Source organism: Cuculus canorus, chromosome 7 (genome assembly GCF_017976375.1).
Source record: "Cuculus canorus isolate bCucCan1 chromosome 7, bCucCan1.pri, whole genome shotgun sequence".
In the NCBI taxonomy this organism is placed as follows: Eukaryota; Metazoa; Chordata; class Aves; order Cuculiformes; family Cuculidae; genus Cuculus; species Cuculus canorus.
Genome location: NC_071407.1, coordinates 14,821,463 through 14,832,883, shown reverse-complemented (window position 1 = coordinate 14,832,883; position 11,421 = coordinate 14,821,463).

The following is an 11,421-nucleotide window of genomic DNA, read 5'->3' as shown; positions in this document are numbered from 1 at the left end:
TGTTTTGTACCTCAGAGGCACAAGAAGCAGCAGCAGAACAAAAGTTCAAGGCTAAGTGTTTCTGTTCCTTTCAGACCACTCTAAGCACCAGGATTATAGTTCTGTAAAAGAAACAAAACATAGCTATAAACTTATAAAATCCAATTTAGTATTTTTACAGGGATGATCTCTACCCTCCCTCGCCTGCTGCCACACAGCTGACTCTGTGCTACTCAGCGGCCACTCTCTCGCACCACCCAACACCAGAGGTACCACTGGAGTGCCCCACCAAGCTGAAGGGTGGTTTGGAAACCTGGCTGGGAGCAGATATTTGAGAAACGCAGATGACTTAGAAGAAAACCTAACCTGTGAGCAATGCTCTCCATCACCTGAACTCAAAGCACTGACCATGCCTCCTCTGACCCCAAGGTCTGCTGCAGCATGTCTTGCTGCTCTTGGGTGGCAGCTCCAGCCTTGCTGTTTTCAGCCACTTCGTTTATTTTTCAGGGCATGTGGAAATGCCATTTTGAGGGATTGCAAAGGAGGAGCAGCCTCTTAATAGGAGCTCACTCACTGCTGGCAGTAAGGTGAGCTGACCCCAGTCCCAGGGGCGTTGTGAATCCTGCATGCTAAATGTGCGCTTGAAAGCACTGGTGGCTCCGGGCTGCCAAAGGTGGGCTCGCTTTCCCCCATGCCAGGGAGCTGCATGCAGAGCCACATGAGGGTCTTGCCAGTGGATGGGGGAAACGAGTTCTCTGCCAGCCCCTGTTTGGCTTGCTGGAGTGGCAAGCCAGAAAGCAAACACCAGAAGGGAAAGGCACTAGACCAAGGCAGGAGGTGGCACCGCATCTTCCAGCGGCAGCCCACACAAGTGTCACCACAGTGGACACGGAGCCATGGCTACTGCCGGCTCTCTGCCTGGAATTATTATCCCAAGGCAGCAAGAGGCAACCCACATCGCGTCCTCCCTGCTCCCTGCGTTTTACATGCTCAAACCCATCTTCACTCACAACTGCATCAAAGACCTCATGCTTGGAGAGGTGGAGGTGAGGGGTCACGATTCCTTCAGCTGGCACCGCTCTGGGATGCAGTAACGCCTCGCAGGCAATGGGTGAAAGAGCCTTATAAGCCACTGCAGCCAGATTTCCGGGAGCTCATCTCTCAAAGTCCCAATTAAAGGCTGACACTGGATGTACCAGTTTAAATGCCTGTATTTCAATCCTCAGAAATATGCCTGGCACCTAACACTCCCCACACAGATGAATGAGTCCCTTCACACCTCTGTGGGTGCTACAGTAATTTTCTCTCGCTGCACTGAAAAAAAATAGAAAAGCAGCACAGAAAGAGCTGAGGCTCCACACAACAGCTAGCAAGGAGAAAAAGCATTTTTCTTCTCTAAATTAAAAGCCGAAATTGTGCACAGCACTGTCAAAATAACTATGGAAACATTGCGGTGGACTTTCCAAGGCCCCTGACTTTATGCCGTCCTTGGTGACGCATGTGGGGTGGATTGAGCTTACGTTTCAACTGAAAAGCAGGAAGAAACAAGTTATAGGTGGGTTTTGTTTGCTTGAGGTTTTTGTCAGCTGCATGTATTTGTCAAGGTATCCAGGTTGTACAATAAGCCAACTGACTGGATGAACAACAGACATCCATGAGAGTCAGATTTTAACCCTTCAGAGTAGTGTTTTTTATTTGTTCATTAAACATTAAAAATCACCTTCTCCCCACCTGTAGCCAAACAAAAACCAAAGAAACCAAAGCTGGGTTTACATCAAGATAAACAACAGCGATCTCCCATGAGTTTGTCTTCTTTATATTCCTGTTATAGTTTCCTCCACTCCCATCTCCCCCAAGCAACCGACCTGACTGTATTCTATAGTAGTTTATCATCACTTGTGATACTTCTAATACAATATTTAATGACTAATTAAAAACTTTACCACTGAGCTCTTGCTTTAAAACCAAGGGAAATTTATCGTGTTGGAAACATCATTCCGCACGCTAGCTTTCAAAGCCTTTCTAGAATTGTCCCTGCTAATTTTTCTAATTATCAAGGACAACTGGGATCTTCCCTTTAAAGAAAAAAGAAAAAAAACTACCATGAGCGTTTCTCTCTGAGGCCATTCTCGGCATATTCCCTGAGCCAGGTGCCTTGGAAGAATAGATAGCACCAGCAGACCAGAATAGACAGAAAACCAGACAGCACCAGAACACGGATAACAAAAGTGTGCAGAGGAAAAAAAAAAAAAACTTCTTACAAGGATTTTCTCAGCTTGGCACGTTTTAAAAAAAGCAGCACCCAGTTAAGGCAAGGGAAAACGGATCACAGGGATCAGTCCTTTGGGGAGCAAGGGATGCTCTGAGGATCTTTAACAGCACCAGGCACGAGCTGGGAACTCAGGCTGGCTCTGGACCAAGGTGAGGCCGGTGTATGGCTTTTTCCCTGCTCTCGAGCCCATCGCGGTCGGCTCCCTGTCCATCTTGCAGTAAATCAGAGACAAAGCTCTCCCTACTCAGACTTCGGGCTTGCCCACACAGGTCAGCTGGAGCCACTGCAACTACAGGGGTTCAACAACAGATGAACCCCTCACCGAAGGTGAGGTCATCTGCAGTAAATTAAGCTTTAAGAACAGGATACGCTGTGCCGTGACAAATCCCACATTCCCCTTCTACACTGCACCAATAACACGGGGCTGCACCTGCAGGGTGGAAGATAATCCAAATGCATTGGATGCTGTCTCTGCAGACTTTGCTGGTCCCAGCTCCAACAGGCACATTGCCACGCACAGCCACTGTCTACTTCTAGAAGTCTTCAAGGACTCTGCAGGTATCTAGGATATTTTCTTTTCCAGTGCAGATATGAAAAAACAAATGCAGTAACTCGGTACAGCGCTCGCTAGAGCTAAACGCGCTCAGCACAACCCGATCGCCAAAGCCTGGGAGGGGCCAGAGGAAGACATTTGGAGAGCAGAGGGTATCTTGGGTGTAATTAATAGATGTTGGGGAATGTGACCCCATTTCAGATAACCTGGAGATTCAGATAATTGGGCCTCTGACAATCAAAGCCACACTGTTAATAGATACAGTATCACAACTCCTAACGGTTGCATTCCCCACGTGCTGATGCTATACCTCCTTGCACAAAAACGCCTAATGAAATATGGATTAGTGGTTTGACACGTCTCCGTACTCTCTGTCAACTGCCTGGCTGAGTAGCAGACCCTGTTTCTGATGCACCACTTTGGCTGGCTGCTGGGGAAATAGGTTAAGGCAGAGAAGTGATTGCAGCCCCGGATGCCTGGGGACGAGGCTGTCTCAGAGCTGGCAGGCTAGGTAAGCTCTATTTTGAAAGTGGGTTAATTTAACTGCCATTCAACCACCATTAAATGATGTAGGTTAATTTTATAGTCAGATAACTATTAAGAAACCAAAACATAAGGCAGGAAATGTCTCTATGAATGCCAGTGGGGAGAGCTTTCCTCTGTGCTAATGCACACCCCTCCTTCAGCTCAAACCTCTCATCCTTCCATTTCTGCACATCCCTCACATCATCTCTCTTTTATTTTTCTAACCCCTGTCATTACACACTATTGTCCTTCCATCTCCTCTTAAGAGAGTCTATTCTCCCATCAAAAATTCATCTTGGTATCCTGGCCCAAAATTATCGTTCTCTTTCATTTACATCATCACATATCTCAATGCTAAGGGAAGATGAACAAATAAACCTTGTCTGACCATGGCAAATATCCACTAAAAAGGGTTCTACCTCCCCCATGAATCCGATACTTGCGCAGCTACACAGCAAACTGAGGCAGGGAACTACACCTTGCTTAGCATGTAATATGACATCATCATGAATACAACCAGTTTTCTTTAGGGTTATTTACCAAATTTAAAGCATTCTCGATTTTTGGCAGTTCACCTTTTATAACTGGGTGCCGCAGTTACAATGTACTTTATATCTGTGCAATTTTCCTTCTCACAGCGTAATGATAGGTATTGCTTCATTCTTTATACTGGGGACAAAACCCATCAACTGCTGGTTTGCCAGAAAGAGAAAAATAACCAGAAAAAAATTATCAACAACAGTTTATGCCTGGAAAGGAACAGATACATCCTTTGGAAAAAGCCGGAGTGACTCATCACTCCTCACGTGCAGCGAGGAGCAAGCGAGCATCACAGCCAGGCAGATCCCCCCTGAGATACCTTCACAGATTGCCTCCCTCTGACTTCTGCACCTCCGCAGTCCCACTGCTCCCACCAGCAGGAAAACGAGTCCCTAACCTCCTCATAGGAAACTAAAGCGATGATGACCCATTAGCACATACTGCCCATCAAGCACTCACGGATCTCCTCTACCGCAGACGTTTTTTATTGTATTAACAGTTAAGTGCACTCTGCAAACCCTGAAAGCTCAGAGAAATGAACTCACGCTTAACCATGCGGCGGTAACAAGAGCACAGCGCTAACAGGATGTTGGCATTTTTGCTGTGCTTTATATGACCGGAGAAAGGCAGAATCAGACCATCCCCAGAAATTACAGCACAACCACCTCTGAAAACTCTCCTCGCAGCGACTTGCATGTTCAGATGGCGACACCAGAGCCCGACCCACATACGCTGTGGGGATTTTTGACCCACAAAATGCTGAGTGCCAGATTCCCTGTTGTCCTTCTGAGGCCTCACTGCTTCTATTAATCTCCCAAGGAAAGTTTTTTTTTTATTTTTTTGCTCAGGAACTATAAAAAAAACAGCCAAAACAGTCCAAGCCCAAACCTCATCAACATGCTCTTTGCCAGCACTAAGCTATAACACTTGCCATTTTGTGCATTTAGGTTACATTGATTTTAAGCCTGATTACTAATTATTGTTCCTAATTTAACAAGATCATTAAAGAAGCCACAATGCATATTTCTTTTAAATCCAGAGTTAGGTTATTTTTGCTTTTATGAATTAGCAATCCATTCTACACTCAAAAGTAAAGGCAGCGACATAAGGACAGGTACAGGCAAGAAAACTAGACCTAAAGACCAGTCAAGCAGTCACTCTTACCACAGACACCTGTGCCTCTCTATTACAGAAACGCTAACGTGTGTCCTGAAACATTCTGGAGAAAAAATTCTGCTTTTTTTTTTCTACAGCAAAGCCCACTGAATTACAGCTATGCAAGCCTCCAGCGAGGCGAGGCAGCTGCACCAACGTCCAACAAGAACCTTGTTATTAGCAAACACACTTCAGGTACAAAATAAGCTTTCACACCTCAGGCTGATGTTGGATGGCTAGAGATCAGAAGAAAACTTGTATTTCTATGCAAACAGAGTAAATTTGTTACGACAACTTCTCATGCAAAACCAGAATCCTACAGCCCCTTTTTTTACGGTCTCCTTTCAAAGTCAAATAGTTTATTTCAAACAGTTGCTAACACCTCACATGTGGCTACTTGCCTTAAGGACCCAAAAGGAATCCAGGAAGAGACCACGCGTGACCACAGCACACCTGAAAAAACGTGAAAAGATATACCACCACCTTCACCTAAAAGGAGACATGGCAAAAACCACTGGGTTCTCCAAGCAAGCACCTCAGGCACAGCAAAGGTCCCAGCACAGGTATCCACTGTGTGTATGAAAACCCCCTCCCATGCGTGGGGAAGCCGTTCTGCCTTTACTAGTGTAGTTTTTTCCCCTGCAGAGCGAGGGTAACCCTCAACAGTTAATGTCAGAGCCTTCCTCTAAAGCTCAGTGAGAAAAAAAGCACAGTCAAAGGCTTGACTTTAAGAAAGGAAACCATAAAGGCCCCTTTCAAAGATAGGAATGTCATTCCAAAACGAGTTAAGCAAGTCCTAGACTTTATTAGCTGGGAAGAAGGGACATGGGACACGTGATGATGGGATCTGGTGCACGTCAGCAAAAAAAACCACAAAACTCCAAACTTTAGCAGGTGTAACAAAACCACCTGTTTAGCACCATAGTTTTTACAGTTTGCTGATAACCCTGGGCAAACAAACCACTCCTCCCACTGGCACAAGGCTGGCTGATCCGCATCTGGAGGCAGGCAAGCTGTGACCAAGCTGGCCCAGGGAGCAGCGGACACGGAGATCAGCAGCCGCTGCAAGAGTTGGTAGAAGGGGTCGCTGGATCCACCGCGGGCTCCACAGGCTGCAACCGAAGCCTCTGCTCTGTCCTTCACCACGCTGCTGTGGCCACTTGGTAAGTTACTGTCAGTCCCTTCAGGAGATGCAACTGTATTTTTATACTGGCAATTCCTGCATTTTTAGGCAGCAGTGTTTAGATTTCTATGCTCTGAAATTTACCTTAAGTGCTCCAGATTTTAGCTGAGCTTTTAAACAATTACCAAAGACCTGAACCGTAGCAGTCTTGTACAAAAATCTGCCTTTTAGTGAAGCCGGTGCTCAGCAGGGCTCCCACAGAGCGGCGTGATGCCGGCAGAGGAGGTGGCATTACAAGACTCGAGGAGTTGTCTTTCAGACAGGACCTGTAAATTCTGATACTTGAAAAGTGAGCTGTAAAAATAAGATGGAATTGTTTTGTGCTCTCTCTTCAAGACCCTAAAGGAGAGCTTTTAAAGGTTGTGTTGTCTGGGGTTTTGGGGGAAGTGGGCAAGAAGGAACTTAACTCATAGCTTTCAGTGTGAAGCCATTCAGATTGCTTCCGAATTTCCAGCTAGGCAACTGAGAAAAGCTTGGGTTTTAAGGGCCAACAATACTCCCACAAATGGTGTTATCTGGGATCCTTCCAGCATTGTAACAGATATTAAAGCGTCTTGAGAATAACTGTTAAAAAGATCAACTTACTTTAATCTCTTTTGTATCTCTATTTTGTCAAATTCCACATTCCCAGATTTGCCCCTTGGTCTATTCCTCTGCATGTGAATCACATTCCCGGACAGGTCCAAGGACCCGCTACTCGCTTCCAGTTAAAACCACAGTTCAGCAAGAACTCATGGCTGGGCATCTGCCAGAGCACACGCAGCAGTTTGCAGATTAAGAAATTAGTGATTTGCTGAAGTATCTTGCTGAATCGGGATTTAAAATTCCCCCTCCCTCCAGACCCACTTTTGTCATGCTTCTAGGAAAGGAGGGAGCTCAGCAGCTCCAGCAGGAAAGCCACTGGCAATCTGCCTTACAAGGGATGCCAGAGCAAGCTTTGTGTTGCTGCTGTTTCACTCGGGCAGCCACGACACGAGGGCTCGGTTTCAGTTGTACAAGAAGACAAAATTGTGATGCTAAGGAATTTCCTTAACTAAATCAGATCCATTCACAAAACTCAAGCTGATTTCCAACACAAGACTGTTTCAGATCCAGCCCGCTGAGGTCAGGGAGTCATCTACTTTCTAGCCCAGTATTAATCCCAGCGCTTGCAGGCAGTGGCTCGCAGCTTTCTGCCCTTTCCCTCACAGCACCACACGTTTACACAAAAAAACCAATCAATGGAGCCTCTCATTTTACATCCGCCAGCGTATCTGGGTTGTGGAAAGTGACCCAGGTGTACATGGACGCACAGTCCACTGCTGCAACACGAAGCACCTGATACTTCAAAAGGTGACCAGAGACGCTCCAGCAGGTTCAGAAGAGGCACTGCCGCTTCCAGTAACTAACTGGAGCAGCTCAAAAGCCATCCTGAGTTGAAACGAGCTCAGGCAAAGTAGCAAAAGACTTTTTAAGCTGCCTAGCAGAGCTGATTAGCTTCCTTTTCTACTTCTATAATAGCACGGATGCTTCTTCTGGGTCTGGGTGCAACACCTCATGCACTCTTGTCATAATACATATCTCTATTGCAGAAAACAGCTTTAAAAGAAGAAATTGAGACTGTTTAAAAAAAAGAAGAATTCTGAGACTTTAATTCTGAACACCTTCAGCTTAACAGTACAAGACCATCAGCAAGGCCTCCAGGAAAACCTGAAAAAATTGGTATTTCTGATAATCGTAGGACTAAAACTGTTGATTAAAAATGTTCTGGGAAAGGCTTACAGAGTGTAAGACAGCCTAAAGGATGGCAGATGGGAACATGGTTCATCACTTTCAAAGGCTATTTTCATAGATTTGACAGATGCATTCAGACATACAGAAAAAAAATACGATAAATGCTAGTTTAGAGCACGAGTCTTTCAAGCTATTTACACAGAGACACCCCACTCCCCAAAAAGCCTAGAATGTAGTCTCTGGTCAGACCAAGGTTTTAATTTTAAGAGATTTGCCCAGCAAAGCTAAACCAATGACAACATGCAGCTACCTTACCCTTTTGCTTTTTGTTTTTAATATCGGCATTAGTATACAAGTAATTCAAGCTAGTTAGCTAGTTTGCAATTTAGGAGTTATTTAAGGTTGTTTGTTAAAAAAAATGTACTGAAAAAAACTACATTAGTAAATGCAAACCCTAAATTACTGACTTTCACTAGCACAAGCTGAGAAAGGCAATTTCTCAGGGGAAAAGGAACCGAGGCTAGACAGCTTGCAGCACTATAAATTTTCCTAAAGCCAGGAAATTCCCATGCATCACTCTCAAAATCATCCTAGGACTGAACACAAAGGTTGGCTGAAATGCCTAAACTCACGTGGGTTCCATTACATACCACTTACTGTAACCTACTTTTTAGTATTCAGCAGCTCGGTATCAATAATGCATAGCATCAAAAGCAGCTCAACGCAAAGTACAGTTGCAAGAAAGTAAACACGGGTCTCAACCCAGGAAGAGCCAGCTGACGTGCGGTAACACTGCTCAGTTTGCCTCGTGCTCCTGCCCAGGAGGACAGCAGGACCACCATCAGAGCTTTCCCTAGGTTCATCCATAGGTGAGGACCCGCACCCTCTGCGGAGGAAGAGCCGGTGGTCGCAAGAGGATAAAAGCAACACCAGTGCCTACTGGTGCAAGCGAGCAGCTAAGCAATCTCCGTCAGCCTGGGGACACAACCCATTGGCCCAGAAGGCACGCTGCCCCACTGCCCAACGCCACGCACGCGCCGGGCTGCACAGGCGAGCCGAACCCAACCGCACAGGGCAACGGAAAGCACCCCCAGCTGGGCTTTTATTACCCTCCTTCTACCCCGACTCATGACTAAGTGCTCAATGAACAGGCCTACATCGCTTCCCCTCGGCCCCAAGAGACTGTTCTTCACCGGATAAATTATTTACCACGAAAGAAATGAAGGTGGCCAGTAGGGAAGCACAAATTAGAATACAGGAGTTCGTGAGACGGGGCTGCTACAAAAGCGTGTTTCGGCTTTCACATGTATTCCCCGCCCAGCTGCCAAAGCAGCTTTATCGCCAATCCTATTTAGGACAAGAAACAAACCGAATACGGAGACTCCAAAGCTCGATCCTTCATCCAGAATTAATTTGACCTTCTATTTTCACTTCCTCCCCTGCCTCTCTGGATTTGTTAGTTTGCATTTCATAACCTAGAGGGATTAGTGCAGGCATTTAGAAAGCACATTGGAAACAACAGAACCGGAACCCCTTAAAGTTTTTCACAACAAAATTTATTAGAAGAATAGTGGTTTTGAAAAGTCTAGCATCCAGTGAAAACTACCATACACAACGTTACAGCTGGGAATGTGTTTCCAAAATGACATGGTCAAATAATACAATGGAGCCATTAAATCTTACACATGCACAACAAGAGAATTAGCGCTTTGACATACAATGCAAAAAATAAATGGACCACATGAAATAAAAATTTAAAAGTACTTATCACATACATTAAGACACAGCTTATTTAGTCCAGTCAAAAAATCAGAACTGCATTAAAAAAATTAATGTAGTGCAATCAAACCAAAAACCTTAATTTGTGATCATAAGTGCTCTACTACATAAAACATTGATCATAGCAAGGAACAAAAAATTCAAATCACACAGTACAAAAAAAATCTGTAAATAAATATAAACTACAGTACAAGAGAAATATTAAATTATACAATTCCGTCAAACTGTAAACAGTATATTGAAATGAGGTCCATAAGAGTAAAGGGGGGGGGGTTCCTGTTTTTTTTTTCCCATGACACTTGAACTTCTAGAGGTCAGAGAGAAATGCCATTTTCCATACTCTTCAAAGACTATGGGTTACATAAATAGAAAGAGAAGACTTTTTAGGTGTAAAGTGTCAAATAATAAAGCAGAGGTGTTGCCGACTTGTGACTGCCAACCGATCCCTGCGAGAGCAGAAGAGCGGGTTTTACTTTCAAGTTTTGCCTCCTCACAGGCGCGGAGGCCCACCCTCACTACAGCTGTTAAGTGCCAACACGTTCTGAATTAGTGCTCGGGACCTGAGGAGGCACCTGCTGAGGGCCTGCCCTGACCAGTCAGGTGGAACTGATGACGCACACCCTTACCGACTCGGACCTCTGCTCATTATCTGACAGGTTTACACGCTCGTCACACGAACACCAACTTTGGCAGAACAATTACTAATAAACTCAAAGCACTCCCGGCCCATTGGTTTCCATCACAGTGGCCAGTGCACAGAATTCTCTAAGGACATTGCATAACTAGAGTGTAGAGGTCAGACAGCCAAGGGCCCGTGCTTGAGGTTAGAAGTAGTTATGGTGAGAGAGAAGCAAGAGCCACGTTAAGAAGCTGCCTCTGCAGTTCGCAGAAGCAGTTGGGAATGTATTTCATTTTTAGCTGCGCTGGCTAGTAGTGGCATTTTAAAATATATAAGTTTAAGATAACATATATACTATATATGTATATAATATAATACATATTATATAATATACATAGGAATTTCTTACAATACATACCAGGAACCCCCACACGATCTGCTCAGTAGTAATAACTGAATATACAGAATGCCACTATAAGTGTCTGAGGCACTGTGTGCTGGAGAGTAAATATGCAGCTTTAAAATCCGTTTGGCTGAGTTATACCTGGATACCTGAACTGAGTTTTAAGTTGACATTCATCAAGGATGTGCTATCAGCACGTCAAAAGAAAAGCAAAACAAAATACAAGTCACTGCTAGGTTTAAGAAGAGAGTACAAGTACCTGAATTGAGTGAGGATAGTGTGTAAACTGTCCCTGAGGGTTTTTAAACAGTGTGTGTACAAGTTGGATTCCTAAGAACATTAGTTTAAACTTACATTGCGGACTGATAAAATACCAATGTCTGACAATTTAACAAGTGGAGGTTAGAAAGAGTTATGAGCAAACACTCAAAACATATTTTATACATTTTAAAGCAGCAGTAAGCTGCTGTAAGCATACATCCCATCAGTACAAGCAACACATGGGACTCAGATAAAGGTTTCTATTTGCAAAAAGCCCATCATATATCAATAAGTAAAGAATATTCACCTGCTAAATTAGAATGCACCTAGTTACAGACTAGCAATTCAAGATTAATTTTTTTAATCAAATACTTTGCTATACTTTGCTATTACATACTAAAATTCCTTAAGCTCACTAATGCTGGTATTCTAATCTATT